Source organism: Akebia trifoliata, chromosome 8, assembly GCF_017979445.1.
Source record: "Akebia trifoliata isolate Shusen 1 chromosome 8, ASM1797944v1, whole genome shotgun sequence".
NCBI lineage: Eukaryota > Viridiplantae > Streptophyta > Magnoliopsida > Ranunculales > Lardizabalaceae > Akebia > Akebia trifoliata.
Genome location: NC_141382.1, coordinates 22,704,120 through 22,730,910, shown reverse-complemented (window position 1 = coordinate 22,730,910; position 26,791 = coordinate 22,704,120). Strand labels below are relative to the sequence as shown.

Here is a 26,791-nt window from a genome sequence, read left to right as displayed (position 1 = left end):
CGGCGTATCTGAGCATAGTTCAAAGATAACCCTTGGCGGTATCTGAGCATAGTTCCGAGAAAACCCTCGGCGGTATCTGAGCATAGTTCCGAGAAAACCCTCGGCGGTATCTGAGCATAATTCCGAGAAAACCCTCGGCGGTATCTGAGCATAGTTCCGAGAAAACCCTCGGCGGTATCTGAGCATAATTCCGAGAAAACCCTCGGCGGTATCTGAGCATAGTTCCAAGATAACCCTTGGCGGTATCTGAGCATAGTTCTGAGAAAACCCTCGGCGGTATCTGAGCATAGTTCCGAGAAAACCCTCGGCGGTATCTGAGCATAATTCCGAGAAAACCCTCGGCGGTATCTGAGCATAGTTCCAAGATAACCCTCGGCGGTGTCTGAGCATAGTTCCGAGAAAACCCTCGGCGGTATCTGAGCATAATTCCGAGAAAACCCTCGGCGGTATCTGAGCATAATTTGAGTAAAATTTCGAGAAAACCCTCGACGATAACTGAGCAAAATCCAAGATAACCCTTGGCGGAGACTGAGCAAAATCCAAGATAACCCTTGGCGGCAACTGAGCAAAATCCAAGATAACCCTTGGCGGAGACTGAGCAAAATCCAAGATAACCCTTGGCGGCAACTGAGCAAAATCCAAGATAACCCTTGGCGGCAACTGAGCAAAATCCAAGATAACCCTTGGCGGAGACTGAGCAAAATCCAAGATAACCCTTGGCGGAGACTGAGCAAAATCCAAGATAACCCTTGGCGGAGACTGAGCAAAATCCAAGATAACCCTTGGCGGCAACTGAGCAAAATCCAAGATAACCCTTGGCGGAGACTGAGCAAAATCCAAGATAACCCTTGGCGGAGACTGAGCAAGATCCAAGATAACCCTTGGCGGAATCCAAGATAACCCTTGGTGGAGACTGAGCAAAATCCAAGATAACCCTTGGCGGAAATTGAGTAAAATCCAAGATAACCCTTGGCGGCATCTGAACAAAATCCAAGTTAACCCTTGGCGGCATCTGAGCAAAACTGACAGAGGAATGAATGATTTGGAAAAAATTGATTGGAACGAACCGGAGAACGAATAAATCTGGAAGATAATGAATCTGGAAGAGAAATGATCGATTCCAAGAATGATTGGATCTGAAAAGAATCTGGAGAATGAAAGAATGCCATATCTCCTATGTGAGATCCAAAATGCTTTTGTTTGAACCTCAAGGATGTATCAAAAAGTTTTATGAATTTAAAACATGAGTTTTTATTTCTTTTGAACCTCAAAAAGTTTTTCGAAAAAGAACTGTTATCAAGAGGGTAACCTTAAGTTTGGGGTCCCTATTATTTTTATAGGATTAACATTGCTCGAAGACAAAATGCCTCTAGTTTGACAATATATGTGACATTGAAGATAATTGAACACATCATAAAAAAATGCCCCTAGTATAAGGGGGAAAAGTTACACTAACAAAAGAAAGAAAATGCCCCTTGTATGAAGGTTTGAAATAATTGATTACCACAAGCGCAATAAAGACTCAACTTTTTAATTTTAATTAATTTTATTAAAGGTTTTGAGTCAGGCTCAAGAGTACAAAATTATTTCCTTTCGAGACTCATCATAGAATTCACCTTTATCTCCCTTGGTTCACTTGGGGAAGTAAACATTTTCAGATCGATCATAGACAAGATACTTGTGGCTTCTGAGTCTATGCCTGGCTTAAGCTAAGTATTGAACTTGGTTATTCGGACTTCTAATGTTTCAGCTCGGACCGCTCTCAGCTTGGGATCTTTTCATATTTTTCTTTGTTGCTCTAACTTTTGCCTAGATTGCCTTTTCAGGTTTTCAATCTAGCGAGCTTGCTCTAGCTTTTGCCTAGATCGCCTTTTCAGGTTTTCGATCTAGCGAGCTTTTTTTCTTCTTGGCTCTGATTGTTGCCAAAGTTGTCCTTTCAGATTTTCAACCTTGCGAGCTTGCCTTAATTTTTGCCTAAGTCGCCCTTTTCGGGTTTTCAACTTAGCAGGCTTCATCATTTTTTTTTTATCTTCTTTTTCTCCTCTACACTTCTGAAGTTACTGTCTGATCATGCTTTGATATCTTCCTTGACTTCTCACACGGTACTTAGGAGGACTTTTATAGGTAGGCTTGGGACTGGGTATAAAAAGAAAGGAATTTTGAGGCTCAAAAACCCAAATGCCCCTTGTGTGGCATTTCCTTTTAAGTTATTTCTTTTTCTTTAAATTTTCTTTCCCACTTTGAATTTCTTTTTCTTTTGAATTTTCTCTTTTTTTTTTTTTTTTTTTTTGATTTTTTGATTTTTTGTGTGGGGAAATAGATTTTTTTTTTATTTGATGTGGTCGGGCCTGAAGTAACTTCTCAGGTTGCCTACGTACCCCAGAATTTTGGGATCAGACCAAAACGTAGTTCGAAGTTCCCTCCCTTAGGTTAGGTGATCGGGCTGAGAAAGAAAAAAGGCATAATTTTTCTTTTTGAAAAGGCTGCAAAGGGCTGAGAACGGAGATATTGAACTGGGTTGCATGAAAATTGATTCGGTCAAAGATGGCCTCCTTAAATGTAGTACCGTTTGATCTGGTCAAGGTTAGTTGACTCTGATAGTTCACTTCCACCATGATCTTGAAGTCTGACGACTTTTCCAGACAGTATTTCCTTAATGAATGAATTTCCCCAATTGGGTTCAAACTTTCTCCTATAGTCGAGGAGGAGTGTTCAATTTTTTTTTTTTGAAGTCTGATAGTTAAATCCTTGACTTGTAAATGATGAGCTTTGACTTTTTTGTCAAATGCACGGGTGACTCTTCTTAGATAAGCTTGCACATGGTACAGGGCTTTAACTCGTTTTCTTCGATCAAGTTTAATTCTTCATACTGCTGACGAACCCAATCTGTTTCTAACAAATGATTTTCTAACAAGACCCTGAGAGACGAAATTTTCATTTCAACTGGTAAGATTGCTTCCATGCTATACACTAAGGAGTAGAGAATAACTCCAATAGAGGATCGAATTAGAGTTCGATATGTCCACAGCGTGAATGATAATTTTTCTGACCAATGTCGACGTTATTGACTCATTTTCCTGATGATAATCTTGATACTCTTACTAACTGCTTCAACCGTTCCATTGATCTGAGGACGGTAGGAGGATGATTTGTGATTCCGGATCTTCAACTTTGAACACAGAGTAATGATTTAAGCTTTGAAGTATGACCCATTATCAGAGATCAGTTCAAAAGGTATCCCCATATCGATTGATAATATGTGATTTGCAACTCAAGATGTAGTAAGGATAGTGCTGATATATTTTATAACATCTTCTTTGATTCCATCGATATAGACGAGTATCTATTCCGTGTTGAACAACACCCAAGCTTGTACCTAACATACCCTCATATGATCACACGAAGAAGTCTTTTGAAATTTCTGAGAAAATTCATTATCCCCTTGTGTTCCTCTAGAGATAAGATGGTTTCTATTTGAATCTCTTTAGGAATTTATTTCTGTTCCGAGGTCAATGACCTTTGCTTTCTTGAGCCCGACTCTTATCCTCTTGTCTTTGAATCTAGATTATTAGTTAATTCGTTAATGCGCTCGAGATATTCAAAAATTTCTTTTGTACGATCAATTCAGAAGGGGCGACAGACACCTCTATAAACTCGATAAATTAACTCGACTCAATAGGAAAAGAGTAGACTCGATCTAAAGAAAATATGTCATTGAAAAATTGGACTCGAGCTAACTCAAATAACTCATGAAAACTCAATACAACTACCCACAATGGGCTTGATTAGGACTGAGGACTGAGACATTGCTTACAACCAACAGGATTGAGGCACTATGATCTTCAAAGAACAACTGGATGATGTTGAGAAATTTGAGGTCATTTCTGACTGTTGACTTGATATTGATGTTTACTCTAACTGACCGGATTTACAACCCTAGATAGACGATGGACGATTGAGCTTTGATACAATGATAACCCTATATGACCCCATCAAAGGTAGATTTAGTCAATTTCGATATTAACCCCTTGATAACATTTTTAAGAATCATTTTATTGAGGTTTGTGCACCAATCCATTAATTAATCCATTCACACAATGAGTATTTGAAAAGGAGATATTTATTCAAAAAAGAAAGATAATTTTATTGAAAATGATTGACAATATGTTCTTATTAAAACATCTTTCAACAAATTTGATTTGAATTATTTTTACATGGACGCTTGGTTTTGTCTTGATGGTCATCAGGATTGCTATCAGGCTTGACCCTCTTGGTTCTAACAACTGGCTCTCTGAATTCTGCTGGTCCGTCCGGATACCCTAAGGTGCGCTTGTTCCATGCTTTCTCGATGAGGTGTACTAACTTTTCAGTCAAAGGCTCGGGGGAAAAGAAAGCTCTGGGTTGAGATAAGGATAACTCTATGGGTACATCATACTGTTCTGGGATCAAATTAGGATGGTAAAAAGATGTTTCTTCTAAACCCATCAGACGGACATAGTAGGATCCTTTGGTTCCTAGAACAGGGGGATCAGTCATCCACCAAGGGCACCTAAAATCGATATGACGAGCTAAGCGAGAGTCTAACCATTTACTCCAGGCTTTGACTGAGTTGTGACGCACTAACAGGTTTCTCTTGGAGAAGTGTTCTGGCCCATGTTCGAGGTTTGAGGGAACATCTACAATCTTAAGACGATCACAAAGCCACATATAGAGTAAGTGGGGACTTCCTTTGAAGCTTTCCCGCTCACCATTTTTTATGGCATCTAGACCTGAGAAGGTTTCAGCTAAGATGAGGGGCACTGGGTTGGCTTTCCTCGAGAGTTGAGAGGCTAAATCTATGAAGGACTCAGGGATAGTTTGGCCATCACTATTAGAGGTCAGTATGTATTGGGCTAGGATTCCTAAGCATAATCGATAGTCTCTAGTGGCTCGCCAGGCTTCGGGTTTTACATTGATAGGATGACTGCGGGAGCGGTACGGGCCCAGTAAAGGTACTAAATCCAGTCTCCCGTTATGGATTATGGCCTTGGCTTCTTCTTTGGAAATATTCAATCCTGTGGCGAGGGCACCAGAATATCCGGTCTTCAATGAGGGCCGGACTAGAGGTCCTGAAGTGGATATCCCCATAATACCACAAAAATCCTCGTAAGTAGGGCACAAGTGTATACGCCCAATGTGGAATATGTGAAGGTAGGGGTTCCATCGTTTAGCCATAGCATGTAAGAGGTTCCAGTCTATCTCAAACTCATGGAAGTAAAGAGCACTCCTCAACATGAATCTCCCAAAATTGATCTTCTCTATAGGGTGCATCCCTATGACGATTATCGTCGGCGGCTAACATCCTGGTTTGACACAAAAGAGGATTTTAGTACTCTTCCAATGGTCCATGTAAAAGATTAATTTATTTTCTTTTGGAAAATTTCATTCTTATGAAAAATATTTTCTGGAAAATATATTTTCTGGAAAATGTTTCTTCTAAAGAACACTTCTTTTGGAAAATAATCTTTTTTGAAAAATATTTTCTTTCTCTTCTTTGAAAATTCGATTTCCATTTTGATTTAACTGGCCCGGTCCATCATGATTGTTGGATCTGGATGGAATGGGTCATCATTGTAAAAGAATGGATTCTTTACTGGGTCGGTGCACCCGTTTTAATTTTCAAAAATAAAATTTCTTTGATCCTTGAGGACAATCATACACTTTGATCTCATCATTCACATCACTCACATACATTCATCCAACAACAGGCATTCATTCAATAAACAACCCGGGAACACCCACGATAAGTTCGAGTCGTGACCTATGGGGAAGGTTTCTAGACTCTAGGCTTACTACGTGTAATGCATTTTTATCTGGCCACCCTTGCCCAAGCACACCTATATACCTTTCGATACGTGGTGACTTGGTTTGATATACCGTATAGGTGATAATCTAAAACCTCAATTCACTTCTCTGAAGCCAAAAAGGGCCATTTTGATCTCCAGTTGAGAGGTGGCGCACAATGCTGAGCAAGGGCCCACTTAAATACCTCTCGTCTAGAATAGACGTAGTCTATCCCCCTCGTACAGTAGGGTACAGCGGGGCAAGATCTTGCTTAGGCACCGGTTTTGACCAAGAAGTGCAATTGATATACTTAGATTACCTTTTATACCTACGGGTACGAGTCAAGAGTTGTAGCTTTCATAAATGGTTTGGCATCCCACGAGGGGACCGACCACGTACTAGTACTACGTTGGCAATCGGGACATGTGACTGTGTGGCTTACAATAGGACAAAGGCTCAGGTCACCCCAGCATGGGTGCATCAATATGTCTCTCAGAATCACCTGATCAGACGGTATTGATGCCCCAGTTCGATATACCCTAAGGTACGTGACTGGAGTTGTGGGTTTCATGAATGACGTCGCATCTCCGAAGAGACCGGGCCACGCACTAGTGCCACGTTGGCTAAATGGGACGTGTAAGTGAGTAAAGCAGTAAACGTGCATGTGGTGTGTGCAAAGCAAGGGTGGGGTGTGCCCGGGGCCTTTTTTCAAACAAATGGGCCCATGGCCCAATCAAACCAATCATTATAACATGAATTATATGGATCTAAGCATCATTCCAATCACATAAACATTTAATCATGATCAACATTATGACCAACATCAAACATGCATTCCCAATGATATTATGGCACATTAAATAGGCAATTATCACAAATTAATAATATGGTTCGAACCATGGAAATAAGCATGCACATCACCTTCATATACCAATCATGGTAGTTTATAGTCCCGATCATCACAATATTTTGATAAATTTCATAGTCCAATCAAGGGTGTTTTGGGGCGACCCGAAATAATTCGAAATTTCTAAGGGTTTTGAATTAAGTGTATAATAATGATCAATAAAAAGGATGGTTTTATTTTTATTTTTTTATCATTATTTTTCTTTTAAAACCGAGTCTAGCCCAAAAGAAATTCAGAAAAACAGAAAAACTTGAACATGTGTTGCTGTTTAGCAATATTCAAAAAGATGATTTTGCTTTTTTTTTTTAACTTCCTTCCAATTTTTTATTTTGATTTTTTCCTTTTTTTAGAAACAAATTAATTTCCTCTCTTTTTAGAAAACAAATTGAAAAAAAAAACCAAAATAACTTTGGGAAACAAATTATATGCCGCTGCCAATGATCGAATTCATCCGGCACATGTCGAGATCGGTCTTGCTGTTTTAAAACAGCAGGATATCGTCGAGCTCAACGTCGAGATCAGAAGCTTAACGTCGAGATCAACGTCGAGATCAACCCTTAACAGCAGCATAGTCGTCGAGATCAGCAGTAAAACCGTCGAGATCAGCAACTTAGCCGTCGAGATCAGCATGTTGTCGTCGAGATCATCCTATAACAGCAGGCCAGCGTCGAGATCAACAACAGACCAGCGTCGAGATCAGCCTGTAACGTGGGATTTTTCGACGAATTGTTCGTCATTTCAGCGCTGTGATGAAAGAAATCTCCTTATGAACTTCTCTAATGGTGATTCCGGTCTTTTGTTTGAAAAGAAGAGAGAAACTGAGATTGAAACAAATCTCCATAGAGATCCTCACATTCGAAAACGAGATCAACAGCATCTATCTCACCAAAACGACTGATCGGAGAAAAAAAAACAGCCGCCAAACTCGAGACTTGAACGATATTTTAGTGAAAGAAAAAAAATCACGAAGTAATCAGGATGAGGGCAAGGATCATAATCCATCTAAATCGATCGGTTTTGAGTGGTTGAACCGATCAGTTTCTGGTTCGAACCAGTCGGTTTCCAATGAGGACGACAAGATCACCACCTTTGAATCGGTTTTTTTTATTTAAAAAAAACTGCTTAGAATCGAAAGGCATAAGTGACTTCGAGCGAAATTTAAAATGTTCGGGCTGAAATTTCAGCCGATCGAACAGAGAGGTGCGTTCGGCTTTCGTGTTTAAAACAACGCTGAAACCAGGTCGACTTTTTAAAGAAGATGGTGTGCGAAAAGCAACACATTGCTTTTATGTGTGACACACCAAAATTGTTGCTGTCCAAGTGGTGTGAGACACGCACAAAACCGGGATTACTCGTGGCACCCTACACAAACAGCATGCTGTTTTTTTGACAGAAAAAATTTTCAATCGAAATATACTTATATATGTAAAAAAAATAATGGTCCAAAAATCTCATCCTCAATAAAAGTATTCCTTCGAAATCTCGTATTATTTCGGATCATTCCGAATGGCCCTTGATTAAACCATAGAGATGATATGTTAAATCAAAGTGCTCCAAGTAGAATCAAACAATCAATGACGTACCAACAAAAATAAAAATAATAAAGAAACAATAACATGAAACTAACTAAAAATTAAATAAAATAAGCAAAACAAATAAAACTAGGTCATTGGCAACGTCCCCATACTTGGGGTTTTTCAAGTTTGATCCTCAATGTCCCCAGTGGAGTCGCCACTGAAAGCGCCCTCGATCCGCGGGGTGCGCGGATCCGCTTTTGACCCTTGAGGTTTGGGAGTCGCCACCTAGTTATTGTGGTCTAGGAACCATACTGACTCTAACATGGATAAAAAGAACTAATCTACTATAAAAAATCTGAATTCGGGGATCAAGTTACGGGGTTGGAAGGTGTTAGGCACCAACCCCGCCCGGCCAAAGCCGGTCTCTACTAAAGTCCCAAGTAAGTTACATTGCTAAAACCTCGATAAAAAAATAAATAAAAATAAAAATTTACCTTTCCGATGGCAAGGACTTGGTTCCCTCAGATCTGACAAAAAGAGCTCCTTGTACCGTGCTCCCTTGCTTCGTTCTGTTTCCGGATTTGACTTTGGATCTCCGAGGCAAGGTATCTCCTTGTTTTTGAATCTGAACTCTTCAAGTTCGTTGCGGATTTGGGGGTGTTTTAGAAGGCCTTTGGATATTTTCTAGACTAAAATTGAAGGAGGGATGTTAGTTAAGGAGTTGGGGCTCCAAAACTAGGGTTTATGGGGGGCTAGGGGAGCTTCTAGACCTACTTCTCTTAGGGTTTATGATTTGATACGAAAATAGGGTGTGAGCACCTCTATTTATAGATGTTTTTAGGGGTTGATTTGGATAGAGTTAGTGTTGAATTAGAGATCTTTTAATTAAAGTTGTGTTTTAATTTGACTTGTTTTAGGTAGAATTGTATTTTAATTAGAATTGTTTTAGGTAGAATTGTGTTTTAATTCAAACTGTTTTAGGTAGAATTGTTTTTAAGTTAGAACTCTATTAGATAGAGTTATTATTTAATTAGATCTCTATTATGACTTTTGGTCTTATTTGATTGACTTTTAATGTTTTGACTTTAGTCTTAATTGATTGACTTTTAATATCTTGACTTCAGTCTTGCTTAATTGACTTTAATTTTGACTTCAGTCTTACTTGATCGACTTTAATACCTTGACCTTAGTCTTGCTTGATTTACTTTGATTTTTGGAGAATCCCCCTCTAAAATATCTTTAATTCTTTGGACCCCCAAATGGAGGGGTCCTTAAAGAAATATCCCACGAACCCTCAACAATTTTGCCTGAGAGTCCGATTAATCAATTTTTTAGGTTCAAAATTTTAAATTAATTTCATTAATATTTAAATTTAATTATTTAAATTTTATTTATTAATTTCGAAATTTTTTATCATGAAAATTGTGAAATTACCGTTTTGCCCCCGGAGAGGACTTTTCACGTTTTAAGTCGGTTTTTAATGTTCTAGGATGTTTTAGAATCGGTTTTTCATAAGGAATTCAATGAGAATGTTGGTTTGTGTCATTTATGAAAATTTTTATGTGAAATGATTGTGAACTTTATGAGGGGCATTTTCGTAATTTTGTCAGATTCTGTTAAAATTGGTGAAATGATCTATTTGGTTCCGATTTGTTATTTTATGTGTTCGAGAGAGTTTTCCTAAGCGTAACGTAGGCTCTAGGGTTATTTTGAAGTCAGGGGTATTTTGGTAATTTGATCAATTTTTTAGTGATTTTTATCGTGAAATTTCTTTTTGGTCTACAAGATGATGATTTCTATGTTTCTGGGGTTGTGTTTTTCTAGCGTAGCGTGGTTTCTAAGGTTTTGTCAGTTCGAGATACCTCATCCGGATTTCTGAAACAAATCTGGTAACAAAGTAAAGCAATGGAATACACATCCATCATTGGGAATCCTTGCGATCGGGTTGACGAGTTGATTAATCAGGCGGATGCAAAAATGGGGTGTCTACAGTAGGGTAATACATCGATCCGTATGATGGCCAGGATTTTGATGGAACTTGCAGAATAAGTTAGAGTTGTGTCCAGCTGGCAAGGGATTAGGTAGAGGTCGGGGTTGGATAGGGGTAAAACCCCTTTTTTCATCAATTTGTGAAAAGCTACAGTGAGACTCATCCCTAGATTGGTAAATTGATGCGGAGTTCGAGGTTGACTTGGGTGAGCCTGGTTACTAGTTCGGACTGGGGGTTGAGCTGGGGTAGGTGATGTGTTGGCTATGTAGACATGGTTGGTGCTAGGTTTAGAAACATAAGATTTCTTAAGCTTGTTATCCGAGGGGTTAGAAAGAATCCCAGAGGCAAATGTGTCCTCGAGTTGGCTTCCGGCTTGTAACAAAGACTCGAAAGTAGGGAGATATTGGGCCACTAAGTGCTGAGCATATCCTTGCGAGAGGTTCTTTAGGATAATCGCTACTTGTTCTTTCTCTGACGGTCTATCCCACATTTGGGCAGCCTTGGCCCTCCAACGACCAATGAAATCAGTAAATGTCTCCCCATTTCTCTGCTTAGTCGCCTCCAAATCTCTTCTTGAAGTCTCAATCTCGGTACTGTACTTATACTGATGCCAGAAGGCCTTTGACATGCTCTCCCAGGTGCCCACAGTAACTGGATCCTGAGACATTAGCAAACGTAGTGCAGACCCTGATAAAGTCCTCTGAAACAACAACGTCATATGTTCGTCACTGAGCCCCCATAGTGCGCATGTTAGTAACATATACCTTAAGATGTGTTTTTGCACACCCTATACCACTAAACTTGTCCATTTCTGGCATCACGAACTTCTCGGGCAAATGAATTCTAGGGATGTGGTTCAGAGCTTCAATACCTGCTGCAATTTCATTGATGCCTTTTATACTTTTCATAGCTGATTCTAACTGAGACATTCTGTTAGCTAACATCGGATTTTTATTGACATATATTTCATCTCCATCGAGTTCGAAGACTTCATGTAGACGTCTCTCTTCTACTTTCTTTCCTTTTGGACCATTTGAGGGATTGCCTGTTGATTCTGAGGTCTGTTCTAGCACTTCTACTTTACCCTTTATACTGGTGATATCATTGGCAAAGGCTGCCAAGATCTTACGGATCTCTGTAAGTTCAGATTTTGAAGCCATCTCTGCTTGTTGACTTGGTATCGTATCTCGTTCTAACCGACTGGACTTACGACTCCAACTAGGAGGTGGACGCTTGAGTTTGGGCGCAATGATAATCCTATATGACCCCATCAAAGGTAAATTTAGTCAATTTCAGTATTACCCTCTTGATAACCTTTTAAGGAATCATTTCATTGAGGTTTGTGCACCAATCCATTAATTAATCCATTCACATAATGAATATTCAAAGAAGAAATCAACATTTATTCGAAAGAAAAAAATAGCTTTATTGAAAACGATTGACAAATAAATGTTCTCATTAAAAACATCTTTCAACAAATTTGATTTGAACTATTTTTACATGGACGCTTGACTTTGTCTTGACGGTCATCAGGATTGCTGTCAAGCTTGACCCTCTTGGCTCTAACAACTGGCTCTTTGAATTCTGCTGGTCCGTCTGGATACCCGAAGGTACGCTTGTTCCAGGCTTTCTCAATGAGGTGTACTAACTTTTCAGTCGATGGCTCGGGGGGAAAGAAAGCTTTGTGCTGAGGTAAAGATAACTCTGTAGGCACGTCGTATTGTTCTGGGATCAGATTGGGATGGTAAAAAGATGTTTCTTCTAAACCAATCAGACGGACATAGTATGATCCTTTGGTTCCTAGAACAGGGGGATCAGTCATCCACCAAGGGCACCTAAAACCAATATGACAGGCAAGGCGAGAGTCTAACCATTTGCCCCAAGCTTTGACTGAGTTGTGACGCACTAACAGGTTTCTCTTGGAAAAGTGTTCTGGCCCATAATCGAGGTTTGATGGAACCTCTACGATTTTGAGACGATCACAAAGCCACATATAGAGTAAGTAGGGGCTTCCTTTGAAGCTTTCCCGCTCACCATTTTTTATGGCATCTAAACCTGAGAAAGTTTCAGCTAGGATGAGAGGGACGGGGTTGGCTTTCCTTGAGAGTTGAGAGGCTATATCTATGAAGGACTCAGGGATAGTTTGGCCATCACTATTGGAGGTCAGTATGTATTGGGCTAGGATTCCTAGGCACAATCGATAATCTCTAGTAGCTCGCCAGGCTTCGGGTTTTACATTGATAGGGTGACTGCGGGAACGATACGGACCCAGTAAAGGCACTAAGTTCAATCTTCCGTTATGAACTAAGGCCTTGGCTTCTTCCTTGGAAATGTTTAGTCCTGTGGCGAGTTCACCAGAATATCCGGTCTTCAATGAGGGCCTGACTAAAGGTCCTGAAGTAGATATCGTCATGATGCCGCAATAATCCTCGTGAATGGGGCACAAATGCATATATCCCATATGGAATATATGAAGGTGGGGGTTCCATCGCTTAGCCATAGCATGTAGGAGGTTCCAGTCTATCTCAAATTCATGGAAGTAAAGAGCACTCCTCAACATGAATCTCCCAAAATTGATCTTCTCTACAGGGTGCATCCCTACAACGGTCGTTTTGACTAACTGTTCGATTGGATTGTCGCCTGCGACTAGCATCCTGGTTCGACACAAAAGGGTATTTTAGTACTCTTCCAATGGTCCATGTAAAAAAATCAATTTTTTATTTTCTTTTGGAAAATCTTATTCTTATGGAAAATATTTTCTAGAAGATATTTTTCTGGAAAACATTTCTGGAAAATATTTTTTCTGGAAAACATTTCTTCTAAAGAACACTTCTTTTTGGAAAATAATCTTTTCTGGAAAATATTTTTTTCTGGAAAACATTTCTTCTAAAGAGCACTTCTTTTGGAAAATAATCTTTTCTGGAAAAGATTTTCTTCCTGTAAATTATTCAAAAATTTGATTTCCATCTTCAATTTAAATGGCTCGGCCCACCATGATTGTTGGATCGGGATGGACTGGGTCATTATTGTAAAAGAATGGATTCTTTATTGGGTCGGTGCACCCATTTTAATTTTCAAAAACAACATGTGATCCTTGAGGACAATCATACACTCTGATCTATACCATTCACATCACTCACATACATTCATCAATCAACATGTTTCATTCAATAAACAACCCGGGAACACCATGATAAGTTCGAGTCGTGACCTACTGGGAAGGTTTCTAGACTCTAAGCTTACAACGTGCAATGCATTTTTATCTAGCCACCCTTGCCCAAGCACACCTATATACCTTTCGATACGTGGTGACTTAGTTTGATATACCGTGTAGGTGATAATCTAAAACCTCAATTCACTTCTCTGAAGCCAAAAACTGCCAGTTTGATCTCCAGTTGAGAGGTGGCGCACAATGCTGAGCAAGGGCCCACTTAAATACCTCTCGTCTAGAATAGACGTAGTCTATCCCCCTCGTACAGTAGGGTACAGCGGGGCAAGATCTGCTTAGGCACCGGTTTTGACAAAGAAGTGCAATTGATATACTTAGATTATCTTTTATACCTACGGGTACGAGTCAAGGGTTGTAGCTTTCATAAATGGTTTGGCATCCCACGAGGGGACCGACCACGTACTAGTACTACGTTTGCAATCGGGACATGTGACTGTGTGGCTCACAATAGGTCAAAGGCTCAGGTCGCTCCAGCCTGGGTGCATCAATATACTTCTCAGAATCACCTGATCAGACGGTATTGATGCCCCCAGTTTGATATACCCTAAGGTACGTGACTGGAGTTGTGGTTTTCATGAATGACGTCGCATCTCCGAAGAGACCGGGCCACGCACTAGTGCCACGTTGGCTATGTGGGACGTGTAAGTGCACAAAACAGTAAACGTGCATGTGGTGTGTGCAGCATTGATATCATAGAGATAATAATTAAAATAATGCACAAATCAATCATATCAACATGATTATCAAAATAAGCAATTCCCACCTACATATCGATCAAGATTACGGCAATCAATGGGTATACCACACAGATTAATAATTAGAGTCAAACACTTTATTTGATCCAAAAGAAATTTTTATTTTATTTTTTATGGTTCAATCAGGGGTTATTTGGGGTGACCCCAAACATGTTGATATTCAAAGGGTATTAGATTAAGAACGGAACAACAATCATTAAGATAAGAAATTATGATAATTTCTCAACCAATTGAAAGAGAGGAGAAGCGAAGAGAAAAAAAAATTAAAACCATTTGGAAATCAAATCAACCTTTATTAAGCACTAAAAATCATTTATTTTTATCACTTACATAACACACATATTTTATAAAAGAAAACTAAAAAAAAAAAATCCAAACAGAACCACTAACATTTTGCCATGCCAAACAGTTTTCTAAAAAAAATTAAAATCTCGATGGTGCGTTGGTGTAAATAGTAATAAAAAAATTAAAATCTCTTATTAGTCATGTAAGTGCCATTAGTAGTCCTTCCCTTCACTTATTATTGCTCTTTTTTTTTCTAAATGTGTTTTTTTTTCTTTTTTATTTTGAAACCAGTGAACCTAAGAACAACTCGAGGGCAAAAATTGTTACTCTACTCTGTCGAGGCTAGATGAACCCGAACTAAGTCGTTTGAAAAATCATCAAATTATTCCTTTCGATTTGCCTCCCTGTTTCCAAATCAGAATCTGGAATCATTCTATTCCTTTCTCTAACTTTATTTACTGAGAGCAGGTTACAAGATCGGAATTAAAAAGAGAAGAATAGAGATTCGACTCTCTCCCTTACAGGATTGGCGACTGTGGCAATTGTAGAATTTTTCAAAATCCACCATTTTCCATTCTCTCTCTATCCTTTTGATCTACAGGTACATCAAATTCCATAATTTCACAGAGAGAATTTGCAAATAAATTGAACGAGCATGAGGAGCCAGTTTAGAGTAATGGCAGAAATGGCCATTTCCTAAGATTTCCTGCCAATCCGAACCGGCAAAAAATCTGCATTTCTATAACAGCCACAAGAGGCATGGATGCTCACAAAAATAAACCTTCAAGATTAGGTTCAACGATTTCTGATTTCGCACCTCCAAGTCAGATGAAATCAGAAGTTTTCTTCGAGTGTTAACGGCCTTAAAACCGATTAGAATAAAAGGCTCGACTGGATTGAAGAAAAAGCCGATCAGATTCTGTTGAAGACACACTGAACGCAGCTGAAAATCGTTTAGAATAGAGGGTTCGACTGGATAGAAGAGCAGGCCGATCAGTTTCTGTTGAAAATGCAAAGAACATGGCTGAAAACCGAGAAAAACGGAAGTTCAACTGGGTTGAGTGAACCAGCCGATTGGTCTCTGCTGGAAACACGACGGACATGGTTGAAAACAGATTAAAAAAAAGGTGTGAGATCGAAAACGAACTCAAACGTCCAAGCTTTGGACCGTTCGAGCTTCACAAACCGAAAAAAAATGAGTTCGAACCCTTGAGGAGTCGATCTCTCTTCGTTGAGGTCGACAGAACCAGCTGGGGAAGAAGATGATGGATTCTTTTGTTTTAAAAAAAAAAGCTGTTTAAAAGGGTTAAAAAAAAGAAACAAACGAGTAGAAGGGATTTTCTACTAACCGCACCCATTGGGTTTAACAGTTCAAATCGATTTGTACTAGCACCACACCATAAAAAGCTGCTGCCGGCAGAAAGTTTTTGTTGCTTTTTTTTTGTTTTTTTTTTTGAAATTCTATATGCTGTCAATGGACAGCATGTCTTGCCTAATAAAATAAAAAAAAATGAATACCTACCTAATAAGCGAAAAAACAAATAACTAATAAAAAAAATCCTTTTTTAAAAAAAAAACGTTATCAAACATGCTTCCTAAAAACAACAATTTTTTGTTAAAAAATGGATCGACATACCCCAAAAGGAGGAAAAACTAAAAAAAAACCTTTTCGTTTCATTATTCCATCCTCAATGATCATCATTCCACCCTCACCAAAATTATCCATATTGAAATATCACATTATTTAGAATCATTCTGAATGGCCCCTTGATTAAATCATAAAGATTAACATGTTGTATCAAAGTACTCCGAGTAGAATCAGATAATTAATGATGTACTAATAAAAACAACACATGAATAATAAAAAGAAACTAACTAAGAATTAAATAAACAAAAACAAAAACTAGATCGTTGGCAATGCTCCCATACTCGGGGTTTTTCAAGTCTGATCCTCAATGTCCCCAGTGGAGTCGCCACTGAAAGCGCCCTCGATCCGGGGTGCGCGGATCGACTTTTGACCCTTGAGGTTTGGGAGTCGCCACCTAGTTATTATGGTCTAGGAACCAAACTGACTCTAAAATGGATAAAAAAGAACTAATCTACCATAGAAATCTGAATCCGGGGATCATGTTACGGGGTTGGAAGGTGTTAGGCACCAACCCCGTCCTGCCAATGCCGGTCTCTACTTATCCCAAATAAATCTACATCGCTAATGATAAACCTAGATTAAAAAAATAATAAAAAACCTTACCTTTGATCTGCAAAAGTGATATTCCCTCAGATCTGGTGAAAACGGCTCCTTGTACCGTATTCCTCACTTCATTTTATCTCCGGATCTGATTTCTGATCTCCGAGGTAAGGTATCTCCTTCTTGGATCTGTGTGCTTCGAATTTGTTGTGGATTTTTGGGATGTTTTTGAGAGGTTTTTGGGTGTTTTTAGGCTAAAATCGGAGTAGGGGTGTTAGGGAAGGAGTTGGGACTCCAAAATTAGGGTTTTGGGGAGGTTGTGGAGGCTTCTTCACCTACTTTTTCTAGGGTTTTTTCTTTGATACGAAAATAGGGTGTGGAGGCTCCTATTTATAAAGTTTTTAGAAGCATTAGGGTTTGATTAGGGTTTCAATTAGAGTTTTGACTTAGTCTTTAGGGTTTTAATTTAGGATTTTGATTTAGGGTTTTGACCTTAGTCTTATGAGATTGACTCGATTAGTTTAGATTAGGGTTTTGACTTTAGTCTTATGAGATTGACTTTAATACTTGACTCTAGTCTTACTTAATTGACTTTAATTTTGACTCTAGTCTTATTTGATTGACTTTAATATCTTGACTTTAGTCTTGCTTGATTGGCTTTAAATTTTTGGAGAACCCCTCTCTATTATATCTTTAATTCTTTGGACCCCCAAATGGAGGGGTCCTTAAAGAAATATCTTGCGAACCCTCAACAATTTTGCTTGAAAACCTGATTGATAAATTTTTTGGTTTAAATTTTAATAATTAATTTTATTAATGTTTCACTTTACATTATTTAATGATTTATTTATTAATTTCGAAAATTTTAATTATTAAAATTGTGAAATTACCATTTTGCCCTCGAAGAGGATTTTTTACGTTTTAAGTCGTTTTTCAATGTTCCAGGATGTTTTGGAATCATTTTTTCGTAAGAAATTCAATGGGAATGTTGGTTTTTGTCATTTATGAAATTTTTTTTTGTGAAATGGTCGTGAATTTTATGAGGTGTATTTTCGTAATTTTGTCGAATTTTGTGAAAATTGGCGAAATGATTTATTTGGTTTCGATTTGTCGTTTTATGTATTTGAACGGATTTTCCTAAGCGTAATGTAAGCTCTAAGGTTATTTTGATGTTAGGGGTATTTTGGTAATTTAGTTGTTTTTAGTGATTTTTATCGTGAAGCTTCTTTTTGGTTTGCAAGATGATGATTCTATGTTTCTGGGGTCGTATTTTCCTAGTGTAGCGTGGTTTCTAAGTTTTGTCAGTTCGAGATACCTCATCCGGATTTCTGAAACATATCTGGTAACAAAATAAAGCATTGGAATAGATATCCATCATTGGGAACCTTTGCGATCGGGTTGACGACTTGATTAATCAGGCGGATGCAAAAATGGGGTGTCTACAGATGTAACAATTCATGCCCCTCAGTAAATGTTCTCATCTAACTCACGAGTTTGTTACTATTGTATATGAATCTTGTTATTTGTCGACCATTTGAAATAACACTAGTAAATAACAATAAATTTCCCATGTCCTCCAAAATTAGGTTGATGGCATGAGCGGCATAAGGCATCCAATACAAATGAGGTTTTCTTAACATTAAAGCCAAACCTACAGCCCGATATGATGTTTCATTGTTTGTCACATTCTGAGTAATATTATTTTCACCGATTTCATCTACTACCTTCTCCATCCATCAAAGTAAGTAATCTTATGTCTTATAATTCCAGTTGCATGATTGATTTCTAAAATATTATATTTCTATCAGAATATATCATAAAGTTGATGATGGACATCCTATATTTTGATGTCCACCCATCACACATCACGGTACAACCATATATTAGCTATTTCTTTTTAAGAGATCTAATATAATCTCTTAACTCGTCTACTTCCATGTCCAAATATTTTCCTCCAATCTCATATTGTGTAGGATCCTTAATGCCATTCCCTGCCTTTGCAATAGAATCCCCCATAGTCTGAAAATATAGACTTTTGATTGCATGAAATGGGACCGAGTTGAAGAGAAAAATTTGTAATTGCTTGACCTACTTATTTAATAATATTTTCCCACTCCATGATCTTTTCAATTTTTTCTATGTGACTTCTTTTGACTTATACAAGTAAGGATCCAATCCTCTGGTCGAAACATCATGCACATCTTTTTTTGCCCGTCTCAAATCTTATCCGACATTTTTAAAATTTTTTTATGCTCTTCGCAATTCATGACTATCCCTAATACTGAAAGTTCAGAATAATCCTCCACTTTTCTTCGCTATCCCAGATGAAGTGTCAAGTCCTCTACCCGCACCTTTAAACCAACTAGGGATCTTTGAAACTGAATGTCTTCTTTGATAATCGTCTTCTTGTAAAGATCGTCGACTTATATCACATGTCATTTTCATCTGGGCATTTTCTTCTCTTTTAGTATAATCGAACGACTTGTCATCTAAGTCATCTATAGGTATACTATCATCAAACTCAATCCCACCTCTAGATATTTCATGTAATCTTTTCATTGATGTTTTTTTTTTCTATTACTTTTAATTTCGATTTCGCTATCATTTGCTTCCTCATCAACAATGGAGTCTCTTAGAGATATTTTGGACAAGTAGTCACTTCTTCTATTTTAGAAGACAAATGTTCTTTAAGACATGTAATGCCTCCATTCATATCATAATAATTGCATTTTACTTTCCTTTTATTCCCCTCAAATGCAGTACTAAGCTGCCAACCAATGTCCTCTTTCCTAAACATCCTATAATTTATAAATAAATATATAGATCAAATATGTTGTCAAATTAATCAATATAAATAAAATACAATAACAATGATGCCACGTGCAATAAAAATTAATATTTCCAACGCATTATTCACTATAATGATACCATATTTGAAAAAATAAAATAAAATGTAAAGTAAATATTGTAAAATTAATCAATATAAGTAAAATGCAACAGCATGATGCCATGTGCAATGAAAAGTTAGAATTTTCAACACATTATTCACTATAATGTTATTTTATTTGAAAATTTTATTTTTTAATTATCAAATTAAAACATGGATGAGAAAATTTTTATTTTCTAGCAAAATAAAATTTTCAACTAAAAATGCTATTTTCAATTATCAAATTAAAATATGGATAAAATTATGATTCACATTTGAAAATTTTTATCTTCTAACAAAATAAATTTCTCAATTAAAATGTTATTTTAAATTATCAAATTAAAACATGGATAAAATTATTATTAAAACTTCAAATCATAATTTAGATAAAAAAAATTATTATTTACACTTTAAATCATAATTTAGAAAAAAAATTTAGTGAAATTATTATCCATGTAATGTATTCACTACCAAATAAGAAATAAAATAACAAAGAATGTCTAGTGAAATTAACTGTTTTTCAAAATAACTACCATAGCTATATGATGATGGCATCTTAAAGTAACTATTTATATTGTCACTAAGAAAATGCTTTTTTCTACAAATGTAGTGCAAGTTGAAACTCAACATTACATTTGAAGAAAAAACATTAAATAAGAAACTACAATACCTAGAAATAAACAAAAACATAGAAGCCAAAGATGAAAAGAAACACTTGAGGAGTGAAAAATTGCACAGTACACATTACATGGATAAAAAAAAATTACATAGATAAGAAAAATTTAGAATAAATTTTAAAAAAAATTTCTAAATCCCAATCCATAAAAAATACCCTAAACTCTAACCCATCTCACAAATCCATCTAGTTCACCGATCATTTTTAATGTTAAAATCTATCCAAATATAAAATAATTTCCACTTCTTAACTATTACAAATTAGAAGTTAATACATATTACACAAAATATTGAAAAGAAAAAAAAATAGAGAAAAAAAATCTCATGCTCTATTAAGGAAGAAGATAAATTTGACTTGATTTGGAGGAAGATGAAGTAAATCCACTTTTCACTTCAATTTTATCTTGAATTAAATGAAGAAGATGAAATTTCCCAAAATCTTGACCTTTTTTGTTCACTTGGTGGAGAAGATGAAGAAATAATAGAGAAAAATTGATTTGTGGGGTGAAATAATAGAGGATTAAGGTTTAACTTGGTGGAGAAAATGAAGTTTTCTCCCAAAATCTTACTTTTGTTTGTTCACTTGGTGGAAAAGATTAAGAAATAATGGAGGAAAATCGATTTGGGGGTGAAATAATTGAGGATTGAGGCAAAATCATTTGTCTCGGTTAACTCGGACGAGATTTTGAAAATCTCGTTCGATACAACCCGTTTATCTCGCAAGTTGAAACAATACCTGCGTTGTCTCGTTTATCTCGTTTGTATCGCCCGAGTTTTTACAAAATATCATCCAAGACGACTCGCTTAACTCACGATACGTGGTCGTTTCATGACACATCGTGAGTTGGTCTCGTTAGGCTCTGATACTGAGTTAACTCGGGCGATACGTCTCGGTCTTGGACGAGTTTAAAAACCATGATTTGGCCCAAAAATGGATGAAATCCAAGGTTGAAAAATCAAAACCCCCGTATCACATATGGCTAAAATTTTAAAGATACGGGAAGAAAAAGAAGAGAAAACGAAAGAAAATTGAGTGGATTTGGTAGAGAACGACACTGCAGACGATTTTCCCTTCTGCATCAGAGGTCGAAGGCAGACCGTTCGTGACGAATTTGATGTTGAAAATCGAAAAAAAACCCAATATTTTTAAAAAATTTTGGTTGGTTTTGGACGAAACTAAGGATGAATAGTATTTTTGTTTAAAAAAATTATTTATATAAGTACAAGATGAAATCGGTATTTTACCTATTGTTTCATTTGACCATAACTTGACCGTCCGGACTCCACGAATGAATACTCTATTTTGTATAATTTTTCAATCTGGATCTAATGGTGTAATCAAATTCTATAAATTATGTCTCTAACAAAAATTTACTTTTTTGGCTTGATAGGACAATAAAAGGGACGTTGTTTCCGTTTTTTTTAATGATAATTCGACTTTTTGTGCTCCAAAAATAACAAGTAAATAGTCCATTTGAGTGTGCTTATTGACTAAAGTATGTTTTCCAACCATTTTAAATCTAATGGTGAGGTCAAATTTCTTTAAAAATGACCAGAACAAAATCCTATAGTTTTACCCTAAGTCCCCTTTTAGGATTTTCTCAAAATTTCACTATTTTTTTTCTTGAGATATGAATCGAAAACTCGGGGTTTTACAACTTCTATCCAAATGAATGTGATTGATCATCTGAAAGGAAGATCATATTAATCAAAATGTTGTATGACCATGACCAATCAATTGGAAGGTTTGCATAAATAAAATGGCCTTGTTTTCTTTATGTTACCTAATTATGTTGAACCTTTCTACAAATACACCAAATATTTATTAAAAACAAAGGCAAGGCAAAGAGGTCAAGAAACATACCCACAAAACAAACAATGAAATAATCAATAAAAGAAAGAGAAAATTAGAAGAAGAAAAAAAAAGAAAGTGAAAACCCTTCTTATGATTTATAAACCATCTCCCATCCAAACTTGAGTTTTTTGGAAGCCATGTATAATTACTGAAATGGTATCCATTAAAGCCCTTTGGAGCTTCTTCTTACGCTCCTGAATATCTAAAAATCTTAAAATAAAGAAATGGCCACCATCATCTATACCTTATACTATTTTTTTATAGGTATATGGATAAATCACAAAAATTACCAAGTTGACACCTCACGCATTGTCCAATCACAATAGGCATCTTGCAATTTGGAAAGGGAATAAAAGAAATAATCATAAGAATCACACTTGAGTCTATAAAGAGTTACAATCCCTGAGAAGTACTTAGCATTTTCTTAGAAAACTCCATGCAACAAAGGCTTAAACATAAAACTTAGAAGCATCAATTCATATAGTGAAGCAAAAAATATATTATATTTTTTTTTTGTCATTTCGCGGTATGCCACATCATCATTCATAACTCTCTATTTTGTAGTATGGAACATCATTATCACAATTGAAACACCTCCAATTACATGTCTCAACCTCAATAATTGGGGTTGGCCTAATGGAAAGCCGAGCCTTGATAAGCTTCTCAAGAAAAGTAGGTCAAGTGTTCGAAACCCCGCGAAGCTATGAATTTTCGAGGGGCCGATTTGTGTGACTGCTGGATTAGTTGCACCTGAGGACTGGGGATACCCACAATATAAAAAAATAATAATTCCAACAATCACCCACTTGGCCTTCACATATACCTTTTGTTTAAAAAATGACTCTCTGATTGTTACCTTTTGAATAATCGAGTGCACTTTTTTGAAAAACAATTGTTCAAAACAATTTAGATAATCTTTAACTGTCACCTTTATTCAAAGATACCACTGATGATAGATCATGGATGTAAAAAAGTACTCATTTGTCGGTCCTAAGATAGTTCTATGGTCTCAAAACTAGTACCATCAATGAATTTAGAAGTTTACCTTTACGTGAACTTTTTTTATTGTATTAGGGCAATGTACATTCTTCAATGTAGTCTGTATGTACATTCCCTAGGTGTCCAGTTTCATACTCATCGTATGTCATTATGATATCTTACTAGCATCTAGCTATATGATAATTAAAGTATTAATTAATATAAAGTGAAATCCTAATTAAAATTAAAATCAATCAAGTAAGACTTAAGTCAAATCTTAAAATCAAGTCAATCAAGTAAGACTTAAGTCAAAATCCTAAAGTCAAGTCAATCAAGTGAGACTTAAGTCAAAATCCTAATCAATCTAATAAGACCAAAGTCAAAATCCTAAAAGAATTTTAATTAAATTCTAACACTAACTCTAGAATTCTAATTAAACTCAAACACTAACTCTATAATTCTATTCAAACACTAACTCTATAATTCTAATTAAATACTAATTCTATCTAAAAAGACACCTAAAAAATCTATAAATAGGGGTCCTTACAACCTATTTTCGGAAGAAAAAATAAACCTTAAGAAAAATAGGTCAAAAAGTTTCCGTAGCCTCCCATAAACCCTAATTTTGAAGCCCTAACTCCTTACCTAACATCCATACCCCAATTTTAGCTCAAAAAATACCTAGAAGCTATTCAAAAAAAAAGTCAGAGAATTTAGATCTAAGAAGAAAGTACCTCGTCTTGGAGATCTGAAGCAAATCCGATGATAGAACGTAGCGAGGAGTGCTGTACGAAAAGCTGTTCTATTAGTCTGAGGGAACATAACCGTTGCGTTCGTGGAGGTAAATTTCTTTTTTTTATTATTATTATTATTTAGGTCTTTTTAGCAATGTAATCATTTTTGGGAATTAGTAGAGACTGGCGTTTGCCGGGCGAGGTTGGTGCCTAACACCTTCCAACCTCGTAATATGATCCCCAGACTCAATATTCTGTAAGTACATTAGTTGTTTTTGTCCGTTTAAAGTCAATGTTCGGATCCTAGACCGTAATAACTAGGTGGCGACTCCCAAACCTCAAAGGTCAAAACGGATCTGCGCACCCTGCGAATCGAGGGCGCTTTCAGTGGCAACTATACTGGGGACTATTGAGGATCAAACTTGAAAAGCCCCAAGTATGTGAATATTGCCAAGACGACCTAAGTATTTATTATTATGTTTTTTTTTAATTTGTTTGTTTTTTATTTGTTTGTTTATCTGTTTATTTTTTATCCTTATCATTCTTTGGGCCCAATTATCGATCATTTGTTTGGATTTTGAAAATGTTGCCTTGGCTTATTTTTATGGTTCAATTAAGGGTTATTTGGAGTAACTCTAAGTAATGTAAGATTTCAAGAAGTAAGAATGGAGTAATAGGTGTTGGAGCTTGGAGATTGTTTCTTATACATTTATTTATTTATTTTTTCTTTTTGGATCCATCTTTTACGGCATACATATAATTTTTTTAGGATACGTGTTGATTTGTCTTTGGACGGCATTTACATAAAAATGAATTTTTTTTACTTTCATTAAGATAGTGTTGTGCCTATTGTTTTTTTTTTTTTTTTAAAAAACTCGTTATTTCATAAATAAATAAAAATCTTGGTGTGCTGTTGGCGACAACACAGCCAAGTCAGTTTCAAAAAGGGTATTTTTTAAGTAAAAAACCATTTTTATTATTTAAACCCTCATTGTTTTTAATAATTTTTTTTTCTTTTCTTCTCCAAACCTTTTTTCTTCAATCTGGCTCCATCCACAGGGACCGACTGGTTTCAATCAGAAACCAATCGATTTGGCCTCTCAAACCCGATCGTTTTGAAATCTCTATTCCAATTGATTTACAACCTTAACCCCCAATCTTCTTCTAATAAAAACCCAACTATTTTCAAGTGGAAGAGTCACCCAGACGAACCTATGATTGTGTTTCATTTTTGACTTGCAACATGGGAGATCTTGTGATCATTGAATCTGTAACGGAGGGGGGAATCGAGATTGTGGTTAAGGAATATGCTCCACGGAGGTTCTCAAGTTAGAGAAGTTAGTCCGCTTCGGTTTCTGTTTTTAGCAGAGCGTTAATGGTGGCTGATTTGAATTTTTCTTTTTTTCTTTTTTTCTTTTTCTTTCTTTCTTTCTTTTACTTTTTCTTTTAAAATTCGGTTTTATTTTAGAGATCGTGAGAAAGAGTGAATGCTTGAGCTGTTGAGATCGAAAAGGAAATTTTTTTATTTTTGAATCAGTAAGTTCTTTAAAAAAAAAAGACTGATGTGTTTTTTTTTCTGATTTGGACCAACCATTTCAAACCCACTATTTTGTATTTTTATCTCGACGATGAACTTGATAGATCTTTGGTGTTTTGTTTCCATTTTCAATTTTTTTTTAAAGGAAAGAAAAAAAAGAAAGAAAGAAAGAGAAGAGAGAAAGTTCAGGGAGGTGTGTGTTCAAAGAAGAAATTTATTAGTGGCTGTCTCCCTCTGCGTTTTTTTTTGTTTTTTTGTTTTTTTTTTGTTTTCTTTTACTATTATATACGTAACCTGCTTGCATGTGTGACATATGATGTGCGCCCATATGAGTTGTGTGTGCTTAGGGCTGTCAACGGATAGGTATCCGATTGGATACTACTATATCCGAATTGGAATTCGAATTCAATCGGATATCCCTAACAAATATTCGAATTTGAATTCAAAAAATATATCGGATATCCGATCCAATTGGAGTTCGCACAGTAGAAACCCACAAATTTCATCTGAAACTCCAGGGGGTTCAGATCGTAGAGAGAGAGAGAAAATATATACCTGGATGCTCGCCGGGCGGAGTAAACATGTCAGAGTTCGCATAGTTGAAACCCACATATTTCCTTAAAAAAATCACTCCGATTGATTAGATCGGGGAGAGAAAGAGAGAGAGAGAGAAAAAATATATACCTCATGCTCGCTGGCCAGAGAAAACCGTGGTCACAGAGTTCGATCGAAAACGGAAACCCCCCATTAACGTCGTCTGTTGTTTTAGTGTTGAAGGTGGGTTTGAGAAGATAAATATTTGAAAATAAGTTTTGTTGTATGACACGAATATATAACACTATATATTTACATATATAAAATTTTGTTGTAAAACATAAATACATAATATATGTATTGTTATCGGAGCGGATATTATCGAATCGTTATCGCAATATCTGAATTCGTATCCAAAACTCATTTGAATGTTAAAATGACATCCGAATTAGAATCCGATATCCAAAAATTTCGAATAATATCCGATTTTTCGAATTCGAATTCAAATTCAAATTTGGATTTCGGCTATCCATTGACACCCCTATGTGTGCTAGAGCAACATATTAAATAAAAAGGGCTGTGTGAGTTATGTTGCTGGCAGCAACATAAAAAAAAAAGGATTGCATTGTTGGTTCCGTTGAAAGTAAGGGAAGAGAGGTGTGGACGTGTCTGTTTGTGTTTGATGGCAGCAACAAAATAATGAGAAATTTAAAAAAAAATGAGTTGAGTATTTTGTATGCTGCCAGTTACATAAAAGAAAAAGGAATGATTGTCTTTGTGACATAATGTGACTTATGTGGCTGGCAGCAACATATATTAAAAAAAAAAGTTTTTTTTTGTGTTTTGTTTTGTTTTGTT

The 26,791-nt window shown here is 36.4% G+C and overlaps 1 long non-coding RNA gene across 1 annotated transcript; it reads right to left on the bottom strand.

Moving 5' to 3' along the window:
* Positions 1-20,456: 20,456 nt before the first annotated feature.
* LOC147396392 (uncharacterized) lies at positions 20,457-26,429 on the bottom strand. Its single transcript, XR_015180270.1, has 3 exons — positions 26,084-26,429; positions 25,955-26,016; positions 20,457-23,913 (listed from the first exon to the last, which is right to left on the bottom strand). It is a non-coding gene; the product is annotated as an uncharacterized LOC147396392 (long non-coding RNA).
* Between the last annotated feature and the right edge of the window lie 362 nt (positions 26,430-26,791).